Source organism: Cajanus cajan, chromosome 4 (genome assembly GCF_000230855.2).
Source record: "Cajanus cajan strain Asha chromosome 4, NIPB_CcT2T_4, whole genome shotgun sequence".
In the NCBI taxonomy this organism is placed as follows: Eukaryota; Viridiplantae; Streptophyta; class Magnoliopsida; order Fabales; family Fabaceae; genus Cajanus; species Cajanus cajan.
In genome coordinates this window covers 21,218,164-21,225,561 of record NC_138520.1, presented here as the reverse complement: position 1 = coordinate 21,225,561, position 7,398 = coordinate 21,218,164, and positions in this window count along the sequence as shown.

Here is a 7,398-nt window from a genome sequence, read left to right as displayed (position 1 = left end):
TGGCTGCCTCGACTGCCCCATTCATCTTTGGCCGATATGGGGAAGAGTTGTGGTGTTGGATCTTGAATTCTTGGCACAGTTCTTCCACCATTTTGTTGTTCAAATTAGATCCATTATCAGTGATGATTTTATCGGGAATACCGTATCTGCATATAATGTTCTTCCTGATGAAGGATGTTACCACCTTTCGGGTCACATGAGCATACGATGCCGCTTCTACCCATTTGGTGAAATAGTCAATGGCCACAAGGATGAATCTATGTCCATTGGAAGCTTTTGGCTCGATGGGTCCAATAACATCCATGCCCCACATTGCGAATGGCCAAGGTGAAGCCAATACATTTAGTGGAGTTGGTGGGACATGAATGTTGTCGGCGTATGCTTGACACTTATGGCATTTTCGCACGTATTGGTAACAATCCCTTTCCATGGTCGACCAATAGTATCCCGCCCTGAGGATCTTTTTAGCCATTGCAGGCCCGGGGATATGGGTACCGAAAACCCCCTCATGTACTTCTTTGATCATATTTTGAGCTTCGACTTGGTCTATACATCTCAACAAGACCGAGTCATAATTTTTCTTGTAGAGGGTTTCACTGACTAGCAAAAATCCCATGGACTCATCAAGCACGGTTAAATAGAGTATTAACGGTCTTCCCTCGACAGGTGGCACCAATACTGGTGGATTGGCCAAGCACTGTTTGATCTTATCAAAAGCTCGTTGACAATCCTCACCCCAAGATTCGGAATGATTCTTGCGCAACAGCCTGAATATTGGTTTGCACGTGTCAGTCAACTGTGCGATGAACCTTGCGACATAGTTCACCCTGCCGAGGAATCCTCTTATCTCTTTCTCGGTCTTAGGAGGAGGCATTTCCATTATTGCCTTCACTTTATCGGGGTCCACCTCTATGCCCTTTTCACTGACGATGAACCCGAGAAACTTACCCGACCGAACTCCGAAAGTACACTTAGCCGGATTTAGCTTAAGCTGATACTTGCGAAGCCGGTTGAATAGTTTTCTCAAATATTGGATATGGTCCATTTCGTCCTTCGACTTTGCGATCATGTCGTCCACGTATACTTCGATTTCTTTGTGGATCATGTCGTGGAATAACATCACCATCGCTCGTTGGTAGGTGGCACCCGCATTTTTGAGTCCAAAAGGCATCACCCTGTAGCAGAAAGTGCCCCAGGGTGTAATGAAGGAAGTTTTCTCGCGGTCTTCCTCATTCATCTTGATTTGGTTGTACCCAGAGTACCCATCCTGATGGACTCCTTCCACCAAGGGGTTGATCATGGACGTCCAAGGTGGGAAGAATCTCCTTGCTAAGGCCAAAATGATGACCTTAAGGGTGGATGTTCCTTCAAGGGTGAGGCAAAAGGAAGGTGGGCGTAAATGGGTTGATTTAGGCGAATATGAGAGATGAAGGGAGGATGGTGTTTTGGGTGCTTCTAGGTTGGCTCTCTTCACTAAGTGGAGGTGAAGGCCACTCAAGGAACCCTAAACTCACTCAAGGGAGGAGATAGGAGGGGTAGGCCGTGTAGACCTAGTGACTAAGGAGAGGATTTGAGGCACAAAAGGCTCACTCAAATTCATATATTCCAAAGTATTTACAAGGTGTGGGGTGTTGGGTATTTATAGGAGGGGAGGCATCTAGGGTTACATTTGGAGTAGGCAAATGCATTCCAAATGAAATGCAAATGAACCCTAGATGCAACTTGGTGGCCAAGGATGGAATCTTTGGGTTTAGATTGGCTATATCTAGGTGCATGATAAGACCATGCAACCTTTGCTCTCCACTTGGGCCTAAGCCTTTCTAACACCAAAAATAGATCCAATGAACACCAAAAATGCGTCACCCTTCTAATGTTAAACCCTAGCCCAAAATTAAAATCCTAATCATCTAGAGCACTCCATAATACAAGGGCAAAATGGGAAATACAAAAGAAAATAAATCCTAGGACTAAGATACCCCAAAATACAAGGGTAAAATTGGAAATACAAGTAAAATAAATTCTATGACTAAAATACCCCAAGATACAAGGGTAAAATAGGAAATCAAAGATAAGGGCAAAATAGGAATAAAAATAAATGTTATGCTAATAAAAACTTAGGAGCTAAGGGCCAAGAGTGGTCTCACTCCTCCTATGGTTCTTCAACACTAACCCATTCCTTTTGCTTCCTTCAATACATCACCTCTTGGACTTCTTGGCCTTAGCGGTATTCCATCATTCCCTCCCTCTTGAAAAGGATTTGACCTCAAATTAAGAGGTGCCTCATGGTGCGCATCATGACCAACAAAAACATAAAAATAAGCATTAGAGGTAATAGTATATGATAGAAATGGAAAGTGTATCCTAAGAGAAGTTCTACTAAAAATGCTAAAAAGATTGTCTAAATTAAAAGGACTAGACTCTCTAATGCGAAAGATAGGATTCTCCCCATGAAGTCTAGATGTATAACCAAAACCTAAAAAGGTAAAAAGACTAAAACTATAGCACACTAATGCATTAGTTCTAAAAACTAAAATATCTTGTTGGAAGTGCCCAATGTAATGACCTAGGTATGTATTGGAAAATAAAGAAAACTTAACAAAAAAATTACCTAAACAACTTTGTATTGCATAATTTGTTAGATACATATGAGAAAAATGTGTTAAGAGGAGTTTAGAAAACTCATATAATCTAAGTTTGTCTTGTAGGGAAGTATCCAAGTTAAGTTCAAATAAGTTTGAACTTCCCTCAAGATCAAAAATAGAAAATAGGACACCATGAGATGTATCCAACAAATCATACAAATCTAAAGTTGGGTGCTTTATGAAGGGAACTAAAGTGGAGAAAGTCTTAAAGAAGGAAGGCTTATCTTCCTTGGGCACCACCAAGGAAGGAGCACAAGAAGTGGGACTAAGTGTAGTCCACTTCTTCTTTACTAAATCTTGAAGTTGAGATTCTTTTTCTTTAAAAAGGACTTGTTTTTGAATCTCCACTTCATGACTAGTGGCAATGTGAGAGAAAGAGTTAAGGTCTTGATGAATAAAGAGAGTTTCTTTTAAATCATTTTCAATGGGAAAGTGACTCTCTTCAAGCATAAGCCCTTTGGAGGAAACATTATCCTCCTTACTCTTCTCTAAGAGTGTTGGTTGTGTTTCATTTTCTAACCACTCTTGAACTTTCTCTATACTTTTCTTCATTTTTTCTTTCTTTTCTATTTTCTTTTCTTTTTCTTTTCTTCTAAGTCCTACCTCTCTTGTTGTATTTTCTTCCTCATGCATACTCCTAGGGACTCTAACTTCTTTTCCTATTTGAGATCTAGTTGGAACAATCCTTGGTTTGGATCCACTAGTTTCTACCAACTTTGCAAGTAAATTTCTTATTTCCTCATTATTCTTTTCAAACTCCTTTTCTTTTCTTCTCAACTCTTCCTCTCTTTTTATATTTTCCTCTTCTTTTTTTTCTTAGGTATTCTTTTAGTTGCCTAAGTTCATCCCTAACACTAGACCTAGTTCTACAAGAGTTATGACCATGGACACTAGAATGATCACTCATCTTTGATTAAGAAAAAGGTTTTCACAAAGTGTTTTCAAAAAGGTTTGAAAAAGTTTTCACAAAGAGTGAGTGATAAAAGGTTTTCAAAAAGGTTTTTAAGGTGCAAGATAGGTAGGAAAAGGCTTAAGTGTACAAAGTGAACTATCAAAGGGAGGTGAACTACTAGGAATCACTTAAAAACCAAGCCTTATCAAGTAAAAATCACAAAGCCCTTTCCACTTTTCTCACAAAACAAGTTGGCACAACAATGAAGTGTGTGTGTGCACGTTACCCCTAGTAGGCAAAGCAAGCCTTCTAAACGTAGTTGGAAGCAAAGTAAGGACCTAAGCAATTATACTACTAAAAGCTTTAAAACATGCAACAAGGAAAACATTTAAAGCATACTCTAGTCGAAGTCCTAGGTGAAGGTTTTCAAATCACCTTCAACTACACGAACTAAAACCAAAGTGAAGAGGTTTAGAAATGGCCAAATTACAAACCAAAAGAATGAAACTAAGGCCCAATTACAAGTGGCCAAAAATTGAGCAAAATGAGCAAGTAAGAAAGAAAAGAAATTAAAGGTCTTCAACTCCTCCAATTTGGCTCCCCTTCACAAGGAACAAACAAAGTTAGTCCTCTCCTTTGGTTTTTGCACTCTTTGAGATATGATATCCTTCTCCAAAGCACTTGGGACCTCACGGATTTAGTCTCCACTCAATCCTCCAAAGAAGTTTTGCTAAGGGTTTCTTGGAGGTAGTACTTCACCTACACCCAAAGATAACAAACCAACCAAGAACAAGAAGGAGGCCAAGGAATAAAACTGAAAATGCTCAATTAAAAGGCTAAACTCAAAGAGAGATTTATGAGACAAACATAAGAATTCCAAAGAAGACAAGAAAAAAAATTAAGACACATTAAAAAGGCTAGCACACAAAGGAAAAGTCCTAGAATGGCACTAGAATGGAGTTAAAACTTTAATGGTTTTCACTTGTGAATTTTTAAGTCCTTTTTGGTAGAGGTCCAGCCACGGTTTAATGTCCACAAGTCTAGCAACAAATCCTTTTATTTTCTTTTCTTTTCTTTTGGCCTTTTTGGTCACGTTTTTTTTCAATATTTTTGTCTAGATTTTTCTTCTATTTTCTTTTTAAATGTTGCTTGGTTTTTACACTTGTGGGTGATTAAAAATTCAGCACATATAAGGAGTCAAAAATAGAGAGACAAGTGGCAACACATGAGTGGGTATAGAAGCATTTTGTGAGTGGAGTGTGTCTTGTACTATTTTCTTTTTGGTGCAGATTTTTTTCAAAGATTCCAGCACTCACACACAAAACTTATCACTCACACATGTGCATAAAAGGACAAAAGAATAATCATGTAATGAAGTGCATGGAAAGGTGGCCAATCATGTATGTGTAGGAAGGAAATAACACGTAGATTTCAACACAAATTTGGAGCATGCCAAGGACTAGTTAACATGCATGAATGACCTCTAGATGGTGCAGCAAAATTTAGGCCACCTCATGGAAAAACACATACATTTCATATTTTCATGGTTTCATACATCAAATGGGTGCATCATACATATATTTTTTTTTGTCTTTTTGAGAAAGGTGAGATAAACACAACTTTTGACAAAACTTTAAAGGTAAAAAGATCAAAAAGAGATGATAGACATGTTTTTGATGTTCATAATATATTTTTCCAGCAACAAGAGTAAAAACAAAAATGGCACACAAGAACCTAAAACTCAAGAAAAACCCTAAAGCACAAAAGGAGGCTCATGAATAAGCAATGAACCATGGAACAACATAAGATGACATTTTTAACAAGGTTTTCATGGATGACAATGAACTCAAAGATGACACAAAACAAGACTAAAAAAAAAAGAAAAGACTCAAAGAAATGGAAAGGAAGCTAGTTACCCTTGAAGATAACCTAAGCTCTGATACCAAATGATGGACTCCTTCCACCAAGGGGTTGATCATGGACGTCCAAGGTGGGAAGAATCTCCTTGCTAAGGCCAAAATGATGACCTTAAGGGTGGATGTTCCTTCAAGGGTGAGGCAAAAGGAAGGCGGGCGTAAATGGGTTGATTTAGGCGAATATGAGAGATGAAGGGAGGATGGTGTTTTGGGTGCTTCTAGGTTGGCTCTCTTCACTAAGTGGAGGTGAAGGCCACTCAAGGAGCCCTAAACTCACTCAAGGGAGGAGATAGGAGGGGTAGGCCGTGTAGACCTAGTGACTAAGGAGAGGATTTGAGGCACAAAAGGCTCACTCAAATTCATATATTCCAAAGTATTTACAAGGTGTGGGGTGTTGGGTATTTATAGGAGGGGAGGCATCTAGGGTTACATTTGGAGTCGGAAAATGCATTCCAAATGAAATGCAAATGAACCCTAGATGCAACTTGGTGGCCAAGGATGGAATCTTTGGGTTTAGATTGGCTATATCTAGGTGCATGATAAGACCATGCAACCTTTGCTCTCCACTTGGGCCTAAGCCTTTCTAACACCAAGAATAGATCCAATGAACACCAAAAATGCGTCACCCTTCTAATGTTAAACCCTAGCCCAAAATTAAAATCCTAATCATCTAGAGCACTCCATAATACAAGGGCAAAATGGGAAATACAAAAGAAAATAAATCCTAGGACTAAGATACCCCAAAATACAAGGGTAAAATTGGAAATACAAGTAAAATAAATTCTATGACTAAAATACCCCAAGATACAAGGGTAGAATAGGAAATCAAAGATAAGGGCAAAATAGGAATAAAAATAAATGTTATGCTAATAAAAACTTAAGAGCTAAGGGCCAAGAGTGGCCTCACTCCTCCTATGGTTCTTCAACACTAACCCATTCCTTTTGCTTCCTTCAATACATCACCTCTTGGACTTCTTGGCCTTAGTGGTATTCCATCACATCCATAAAGGAATAGAGTGTGTTCGTGGCTGTATGATCCACTAGTGTATCGATGTGCGGTAAGGGAAAATCGTCCTTTGGACTGGCACGATTCAGATCCCTGTAGTCAACACAAACTCTAACCTTTCCATTCTTTTTAATGACTGGCACGATGTTAGCCAGCCATTCGGGATACTGGGATACAACCAAGAATCCTGCGTCTAATTGCTTTTCGACCTCCTCCTTGATCTTTAAAGATCACTCGGGCTTGATTCGTCGGAGCTTTTGTTTGACGGGTCGAAACCCTTCTTTCAATGGTAACTTGTGCTTGACGATGTTAGAGTCCAAACCGGGCATATCACGGTACGACCATGCAAATACGTCCTTATATTCCCTTAACAATTGGATCAATTGCGCCCTTATTTCATCACTGATATGGGTCCCAATGTTGACCTCTTTTATCTCTTGGCCCTGCCCCAAATTCACGGTCTCCAATTTCTCTTGATACGGTTGGAGTAGACGAGCTTCTTGATTTAGCAGTCTTTGCAGATCCGGAGAGATGGTCTCCTCATCACTGTCCAACTCAACCCATTCACCCTCAACTTTCGGATCCCGGTCGGAGCGAACAATCACATACATAATTGTTTTATTGGTTCTGTTTTTGGTTTAGAATTATTAATGTTAATGAGAGAAAGAGAGAAAAGAATAAATGAGAGAATGATGTGTGAAAAATGCCTCTTTATTGATATGTATGAAAAACTGTACAAAAAAAACCCTTATTCACATGAAAAGGGTCTCATGATCTCGGGTACTGATCATGAGTCCCAAAAAGAAAAGAAAAATGTGGAGGGGCCCTATCGTGGCTTGCTCTTCTCTCTACTCCTGCTTCGGCAGAGGGTTCTTGCTCACGTCGGGCGCTGTCGAATCAAAAGTGATCCACCCAGCATCGATAAGGTCTTGGACCTTATAT